The sequence below is a fragment of the Lissotriton vulgaris genome, chromosome 9, assembly GCF_964263255.1.
Source record: "Lissotriton vulgaris chromosome 9, aLisVul1.2, whole genome shotgun sequence".
Taxonomy (NCBI): Eukaryota; Metazoa; Chordata; class Amphibia; order Caudata; family Salamandridae; genus Lissotriton; species Lissotriton vulgaris.
Window position 1 is genome coordinate 764,443,289 of NC_141697.1, and position 9,498 is coordinate 764,452,786.

A 9,498-nucleotide genomic window follows, 5' to 3' on the forward strand; every position below is an offset into this window, starting at 1 on the left:
ATTGGTATCCTTCATAGAGTCACATGCTTGAATCATTCCCTGTTGTTGAAGTGGAAGTCTCACAGTACCATAATAAAGCAGTATGTATCACTAGTATAGGCTATAAAGGAATGAAAACGCCACTTTAATAGTCTATCTATGTCCTTTTAAAAAAGGGCCAACTGAAACTATAACCAATCAGGCAACAGCTCTCTTTAGAACACTCCCAACAGAGGCTGAGTCCCTCAGATTAAGATTATCAAGCACAAAGGGGACTAAATCATCCCGAGCTATAAGGGGAGCATCTCCGGGGAGCAGGGTGGGTTGCAAGTGGATCTATGAAAGATACCTTATTTTCTACTCCAGTATTGGGTCTTTCATTGATTTGCATGCTTGAGTAAAAATAGCAAGCAGTTACTGTATTTGTATATCTTATAGTATTAGCAGAAATAGTCGTTGGAGGGTAGAAAATATATACATAACGTACATATGTAATTTTTTTTTATATGTCATACATTCAAATTTGCATACATAAATAAGCAAACACAGTGACCCAAAAATCCCTAATTGAAATAAGTAGTAGAGTAAAACCTGTCCAACCACTTCCTCACTGCGCTGTGCCGATACCGGGAAGTAATGCTGTGTGAATATATGCACACAGTTCAAGTCATACCATGACATTTCTTCTCCAGAGGCACTTCTGTAAACTAAGTAGTTGATGTGCAAACTGCCCTAGTTGAGTCCACCTTGGTTTTTCCAAGGAATCTACAGGACAAAATCAAGCCCCATACTCCCCAGAGAAACCTTCACCCCTCAAATCTGGGTCTGGCCTCTGTCCCTCGGATTAAAAAGACGAGGGTGGGGGGCTGAGCCTTCTTGTTTCTAGGCCCTACTCTCTGGAATGAGTTGCCACTGACTCTTAGGGCCATAAAAAAACACTGATGTTCTGGGAAAAACAAAAACTTAGGACCTGGCTTTTCCACTCAATTTAGGCTCTTTCTCCTTTTCTGCGTACCGACAGCACCTCCGCTAAAGAGCCAGGACACTCCTTGTAGAAACAGTCACCCTCTATAAATCACCTAACTACATGCATACATTTTCGCCTTGAGGGGCTTGCCAGCCTTTGACGGGCAGAAATGGATTGCAGCTGAAATTCACAGAGCAATGGTTGCCATTGTGACTGTAGCACCCTTACGAGTGTGTCCATCTAAGACCAACGGTTGGTTAGTTCTCATGAGTTGTTTAGTGTAATGTAAGTAGCATTTTAGATATCTTTCGATGGCTAGTGTATGAATGGACCTCTAATCTGCTAACGCTGGTTTTAAGAAAGCGAGCCTGAAATATTATAGGTTCATTGAGACGAAAATCTGAAGGAACCTTCGGAATAAATCTTGAGATTGGTTCTGAGAAGAACTAAATTGTTTGTGAAGTCCAAGAAGGTTCTTGAGTTGAGAAAGCCTGTATCTCCTCTACTGTTCCAGTCAGAGTGAGCACTAGTAACAAGGCGACGTTCATTTGAGAAATATGATGTGTCCTCTGTGAATGGGTTCGAATGAACTCTTAATGAGTTGAAATAGAACTATTTTCAGGGGCCAGTCTGGGGAAGAGCCGTTACTGGAGAAAAAAACTCGGAATAATTATTTCATAAACTGTTTGGTGATTCTGCTATAGCAGAAAGAGAGAACATTTTATGAGTATCTATATCTTGATATTGATGTAAGCCGTACCCTAAATGATGCATGTACCAAAACCGTGACTACGCTATCGAGGGGAGATAGGGTAGTTATCTGCCAGATTATTCTATTAGAGGAAGTGGGTTTGATTTCTGGTGCCATAGGCAGAAACGTTTCCATTACAGTTTACATGTCTTTATCGTGGCTTCCACCTTGACTTGGACAGAATACACCTACAGTCCTGAGGAATTTGAGATCTTTGAATTCATGGAATTTAGGAGCCGTGCGTATAAGAGGAAAGCGGTCAGGTCAGGATGAAGGACCTAGCCTTAGTTCATTGTCAAAAGTTTACGGGATGTTGGTAGGTGAATGTGGTTGTATTCTGATATCAGGAGAAGCTCCAAGAACAAGTGCTGCTGCTCCTTCTAAGCATATAGTAGTCCCAGGAACATGTTCGGCCAAAAGAGTTATTCTGTGTGTTGTTAGCCGGCTCCGGATTTCCTGATCTTCCTAGGACAGCACCAGTAATCTTATGCTGCTTTATTTGTTCACATATTGCTTGCTGGTGGTATTGTCTGGGTGAACTAACACCAAAAACCTTGCTATCATTGGCAGGAAAGCTTGGAGACTGAGTTAGATGGTTTTGAGCTCCAGGAAATAGATATGTATGCTCTTCTGGAGTGGAGACCACTTTTGTTGAATTTGCAGGTTCTGTAGATGACTGGCCCAGTACTCCAGGGATGCATCTGTAGTCATTAAGAAGTGAGATATTTGAGGTAACAATGTGAGGTCCTCTGGCAGGTGGAAGGTCTGGGACCAACAGGGTTGAGCATTCATCATACCCGTGTGAAGTTCATCATCGTCTTGAACGATTCTATTGTTTGAATCTATTGATTTTGTAGCTTTCCTTTAAGGCTCCCATTTTCTGGCATGCAACAGGGAACATATTGATTGCAGATGGCATGATAACCAGAGCTAATTCAACAGGCGCACTGACTTTGTTTTTTTGTTTATTTTGTTTAAAGTCTGACAACCAGTTCCTAGAGCCTTTGTTGCTTCTCTTGGGATATAAAGTCTAAGTCTTGAACAGTATCCAGTGTTGCGGCCCAGGAACAGTATCTTCTTCGATGGAGGAGTTGATGCTCTGCGATAATTCACAAGGAGACTTTGTTTGTGAAACAACTTAAGGCAAGCCTCTGTATGTTGGACTCTTGAAATGCAGTTGGTGTTTTATCAACCAGTTGTCGAGGTAGGGGAATACCTGATGACAATCCTTCCTAAAGGAAGCTGCTACAGGGGCAAGGCAGAAGGTAAAAATGCAGGAAGCTGTTTTGAAGCGAAATGGGAGAACTTTGAAGCATGGGTGGGATTGCAAAAGTATGAATCCTGAACATTCAGAGCTGTTATGTTGTGACGGAGAGGGTGACCACGGAAAAGGATTGTTTCCGAAAATACTTGTTTAAGTTTCAGAGATCTACAATGGATCACCACACCTCTGTTTTCGTGTATGAGGAAAAAACAAGAATAGAAGCCTATTACTTGCCGTGAATGAGGGTCTTTTCCTAGGGAACATTTGGTTAGCATAGCTAGCACTCCCTTCCGTAGCAGATGGAGATGAGGTGGGAACCCTCATTTTGGTGGAGTGGTGGGCAGAATCTGGGTGAACTCGAACGTCTGATCATATATGATGAGATCCAGGTCTTATTTGTCCGTTTCTATTTTCCGACATAGATGACATTTTGAAATAGTTTCTCCCAGAAGATGGCGGACACAGCACCAGAATGTTGTCACTGTAGGTAAGCTAGCCTAAGGGCTACTGAGAGGGTTGATAAGGCTGATACCTCTGGTATCCTCCTTGATACGGAGTAGTGCCTCTTTTGCGGGTCCCTCTAAAGGGTGTTTTTTTCAAGATTGTAATGTGCCAAAAGATCTTACGGTGTCAGAGACAGCATTGATTGCTTGCAGGGCGTCGTTGACCTGCTTGCCAAACAGTGTCGCCATGGTAAGGTAAAAATATTATATATATTTGTACCTCAGGTTCTAAATGTTGTTGCCTTTTACCCAACCTTTCAGAAAAGGGGGTGGTGGTGGACAGAGTATCTGAATTAAGCAGAACACTCATACCCAGTCAACCGATCAGGGCTTGGACAGAGTATCTGAATTAAGCACCACCCCCTTTTCTGAATCGTTGGTAGTTTGGCCTGCCTTGTTCCCATGATGCACTGGGCCAGGGACAGACTAATTTGCATGTAGCCAGGTTCTGAGCTGGGATGGTGCAGTGAGCTAAAAAACGGTGATGGATTAAGCCCTGATCTGTTGACTGGGTAGGAGTGTTCTGCTTAATTCAGATACTCTGTCCATCACCACCCCCTTTTCTGAATCGTTTTGTCCACCATAAGGGTGGAAGGGTATGCTCAGACATGAGTCCCTTGCTCACTGCACCATCAGGATTCAAGCAAGCCGGGCCGAACACGGCTGTAATGCCAGAAACCGGTCCCCGGAAGCTTGTTTCCTTTCCAGTAAAAGAATTGGCTTGGTAGTTTGGTCTGCCCTGTTCCCATGATGCACTGGGTCAGGGACAGACTAATTTGCATGTAGCCAGGTTCTGAGCTGGGATGGTGCAGTGAGCTAAAAAACGGTGATGGATCAAGCCCTGATCTGTTGACTGGGTACGAGTGTTCTGCTTAATTCAGATACTCTGTCCATCACTACCCCCTTTTCTGAATCGTTTTACCCAACCTTGGCAACTAAGGACCACTGACACTTGCAGTTCTGGAAATACTATTGAAGCAATATATAAAGTGCAATCCATGTTTTTAGACGAGGACGTTTCGTCCCGCTGCAGAATCTTTTTATTTCTGGGCTTTCTATTTTCCGGCAGAACTTCTATGCATCTGAAAATATCTTACCACATCTGGTGGTTATACCTGCCCTGTATTACCAGGGAATTGGCAGTCTGTACAGTAGCACTGGACGTAGCTGTGAATGCCTCCTTGCAGGATAGGTGGGGTTATGAGTGACAGGGTGTCATATGATTGTAATTCCTCCCTAATATATCAACAAACGGAATAAGTCTCACAGCTTTTCTATTTAAAATCATAAAGAAAACAAAGTGATTGCTTGTTTGCTATTGGAAATTGGAAGTGTTTTTGCTACTCATTCCCTAAGGGTATGGAAACCACCAAAATTCATCTGGTGGGGAATTCACTGGTTATAGGCCTTCTCTCTTTCATCACCAGATGTGAACGGATTGTTCCTGGAAAGCATGGCAATTTTGGACACAGAAATCATTCTTGGAGTGGCAGGAGCATCAGAGGATGCTGACACATCAGACACGTGACTTTGCATGCTTGGGAAAGTGTTTGTAGTAATCCTGTAACATGCCCTTGTAGCTATAGTACCAGAGCTACATGGACTTAACTCATGCTCTGAAGTAGGAAGCAAAGCGCAAAGGTAAAATTCCTCCACATATTGCTGACTGTTGTATACATGCTCATCTTAGTTCTTGACATTACGTTTTTTTTTCACTCTGCCACCACGTTTAATTGTTTTTTTAAGGGCAGCGCTTCAGTTGTCGACGCTCCCTTGCTCTAAATGTGCATTCCAGCAGCATTCAAGTGCACCGATGCGAAGATGCACTACTGGCTTACCGAAGGAGCGCCAAAAGGCAAGCCTGTCTGTGTCTGTCTGTGTATGAACAGGACCGGGGCCAGGGATGCTGTTGGTTTGAGTGCAGGGGGGCTCTACCAGTCCTACTCTAAGCAAGCTCTTATGGAGTTATACGCAATGATTAGATGTGGGGAAGTTACAGTGCTTGATCATAGATGAGTTTCAGTGGCACTGGGGGGATTTTAGAGACCAAGGAAGCTCTCCATTGTGCATTAGGGAATTTCTGCTCCCTGATCAAACACAGTCTGGAGATTAGCAAGATGATTGAGACAAATCATGTGGACTGTCTTTTTATAATACAGGCCTGGGCCAAGGAGGATTCGGGTCTAGATTTTGTGATTGCTACACCACCAGGATATGGGGTGGTGAGACTGGATAGAATTATTCGGAGGGGGGGTGGCCTTGCCATTATTTTGAGAGATTATCTGAATTTAACGCTAGAAGCTATTAATACTACTATTGAAGGCAGTGAAGTAGGCTATTTTAAAATCAAAAATAGGAATTTTGTGTGGCTGGCGGGTTTGTTTATCTATTGTCTGCCTGGCCCAAAAAAACTATTTATTTCTACTAGGCACCAAGTGCTGGAACTCTTAGAGACTTTAATCTTCATTTGGAGGAAAAGCATGATCAGGATTCTAGGGCATTCCTGGACTTTATGCCTAGTGGTTTGACCCAACGAGTTGGATCTTCTACGCACAGAGCGGGACACACTCTGGATGGTATCTTTACCAATTAAGAGAGTTTGGCTTTTAAGAAGTGCGTATTGTTAGACTGGACGGATCATAGTCTAGTGATATTCTTGGTCCAGGAAGGAGACACAGTTTATCGTGGACAGAGAGCACAGCTAAGGATATAAGAAATTGGGGTAAAATCGTAGGGGGGAATTTGTCAGCGCCCAGGAGAAATTTTAAGGAAAAGAACTTTCGGGTCTGGGTTCATTGGCAGAAGATTTTGTAGCTGGCTAAGATTGGTGGTAGAAAAGGTGGCACCCCTTAGGAAAGTTAGCCAAAAGTTATGGAAGACACCCTCTGCCTCCTGGTTCTCAGCTGAGTCCAAGAAGCTCAAAAGGCAGTAGAAATGGAAACTGGCCTTGGAGCTAGAGGAGAAAACTAAACTTAGGAAGCTTATCCTCAAATATAAAAGGTTGATTAAAGAACCTAAAACTGCACACTATTCCAAGAAGATAAGATCAGCTATTAATGGCCCAAGAGAACTTCTTAATATAGTAAGCACCCTGATGGCACCCCTGGTGTCTCAGGATGGAGAGCTCCCAAACATTTTGTAATAAGGTGCAGAGTTTTTAAAAGAGAAGATCTTAAAGTTCGATGGAGATTTTCCGGCTTCCTCAATTGGCCTGAATGTTCCCAGAACTCAGTCACTTTGTGGGGAAGTTGGGACAGTATCCGGGTTTTCTATTCGCTGTGGCTTAGCCAAATTCTCCTCACAGCTGGTATTTAAGATCACTACTTTGCTCGCGGGCACAACTTCGGACTTGCCTGAGGACCCATGTTTGCCTAGAATCCTGCAATTAGTGTCAGACCTTATGGTGGAGGTTATGGAGAAAATTTACTTTTGAAGGCCTGGAGACCGGGGCATACCCTCAGATACGGAAGGAGGCAGTTGTAGTCACTCAAAAGAAAAATAAGTACGGTGACCCCATTGACCTGAAAATCTGTGCTGGGTTTCTCTGTTATCCTTTCCGCTAAAATATTGGAGAAACATTTAAACGAAGAATTTGCCCAATATTTTCTTGAGCACGAACTCCTGGATCCTTTGCAGAATGGGTTCAGAAAGAATCATAGTACAGAATCAGCGCTTATCGCTATGACAGATTCTACCCGTAGGTAAGTTGATCAAGGAGGTGCCGACATCCTCATTTTACATGACCTACCACCAGTCTTTGACACCATCTCCATCTCTGTTGGTGCAAATGTAGCGGCAGGTCGGGCTGAAAAAGGTGTGGCCGTTAAATTGCTTGAGTCTTTCTTCCGCGATAGAACTATCACTGTTAGTTGTGGTGATTTTAGAGCAGCCCCATTTCAGCTTCCCTGTGGCATTCCCCCCAAGTCTTACCCTGTTTAACCTGTACGTTGCCACCTTGGCGAAACTGATATAGTCCTTTGGATTCCAAGTGTCATCCAATGTGGATAACACACCGATCATTGTTTCCATTCTGGATGACTGGGAAGAGGTAGTGGACAGGTTTAGGGCATGCATGCAAGAAACCAGTAGATGGATGGGGGAAAATTGAAAAAAGATAAGACAGAGATTGTGGTATTTGGAGCAGAGAGTTCGATCTGGACTGATCGCTGATGGCCCGATAACTGTGGAGCTTGTCCCTTCCTGTGACGATGGTCAAAAATCTCGGGATTTGGTCCAATAACACCTTTACCTTTGACTCCCAGGTGAATAGAACGGTGAGCTCCTGCTCTTCGATGAGTAGGATCTTAAAGAAGATTCTACATTGGCTTCCAAAGGATCTTAGAACATCAATGGCCATTGCACTTATCTCACGTTTAGACTACTGCAATGCCCTATACTTAAACATCAAACAATCATCTTTAAATAAGCTCCAAGAAATCCAGAATACGGCCTCTTGCCTGGTACTGGGGAGTACCCCATTATGCTTCAGTTAGAGAGGAATTGAGATTCCTGCACTGGCTGTCATTAAAGAAACAAGTGCAATTTAAAGCATTGTGATTAACACATAAAGCCCTTTACTCTATGGGTTCAAACTATTTGAAGTCCTCCTTAAATTGGTATGTGCCCAGGAGAACGGTGAATTTGGGGAACACTATAAAGTTGTGGTTCCACGCTGCAAGAAAGTTAGGTGGGGTGAACATGCCTTTACTGTAGCGTCAGCTAAGTTGGGGGAACTCTTTTCCGTAATTTATCGAGAGTCAGAAATCGCATTTGAGCTTTCGTAATCAAATTTAAACCTGGCTATTTGCAGAGTAGATTGGTGGGACTGTGTGGGTGATTTGCCTGATATGTGATCCCCTGCTCTATTATGCATAGCAATTTGATGCTGTTTGGTCTAATGCACTTTAGAAATACCACAAATACAATACAAATGCAAGTTATTCTGGATTTTGAGTCTTTTGTTCTTGACGACTACAGTGCTTTTGTCGAAGTTTGCATTGTCATTGCGATCATAGTCGACGAGGTGAACCTAGGCGACTAGCCTGACGTTGACATTGTTTGTTGCTGACGAGGTCGACGGCGAAGACAGCCCATCGTAAAGGATGCAGTCATAAACGAGGCCGTTGTAGATGATGCAGTCTTAGATGAGGCCATTGTAGAGGAGGCCATTGTAGACGTGATTATCTTAGATGAGGTTATTGTAGACAAGGCCATTGTCATCGTCATGGCTGTCTTAAATGACCGTGATAGACGAGGCTACCATCATAGAAGGGGCTGTCATAATGATGGTCGTCTACGACGGGCTCGCTTAACGACCATCATTGATGAAGCCATTGTAGACGAACGTCGTTGTTGAGGCAGTTGATATGATGCCATCGTAGATTAGGCCATTTGTAGATAAGGCTGCTGTCGACGACCGTTGTAGATTGGATCGTCTTAGACGACAGTCATACATGACATCGTCGTTGAAGAGGGTGTCATAGACTCTGCCTTCGTAGACTCGGCCTTCGTAGACAAGGCCGTCTGTTATAGGTGAGGCAGTAATAATGTATATGATTGTGGTCCTCGAGGTTGTCATCGTAATCGTTGTTAATGAAGATTTTGATGGTGGTTTTCCATAGATGCCTCATTGTCAGGTTATGAGGATTTGCATGATGTATTGTCAGGGCTGAAAAGGGAGTTGTCGGGTCTACCTCTGAAGAAGTTTTTTCCAACTTTCTTTCTCTGTGAGAAGTGCCTCATGAAGACTCATGGTAAGTCTTTTTATGGCTTTTCTGCATGCCTTCTGGAGACCCTTGGCGCGACCTCTCCCTTTGACCACTCCTGTGAGGTGAAGGAATCCTCACTGTACTCATCCGAAGTGAGCATTTTTGTTTGCACTGTAGCTCGGGTCCGGTTTTCAGAGAATTGTAGTGGAATTTCCACTCCCAGCGTGCGAGTGTCTTTCAGTGCTTAAAAGTTCTCAGAGTAGGTGGCTAGCTCAGACTCAGGATACCTGCATCTCTAGTCAACAAATGTGACAACACAAATCTAC

The 9,498-nt window shown here is 43.6% G+C and overlaps 1 protein-coding gene across 1 annotated transcript in view; it reads right to left on the minus strand.

Annotated features, from left to right (window-relative positions):
- The window catches only part of PACS1 (phosphofurin acidic cluster sorting protein 1), a 1,518,728-nt gene that overhangs the window by 749,806 nt on the left and 759,424 nt on the right, over positions 1 to 9,498 (minus strand). The gene's annotated exons all lie outside the window — the stretch shown is intronic.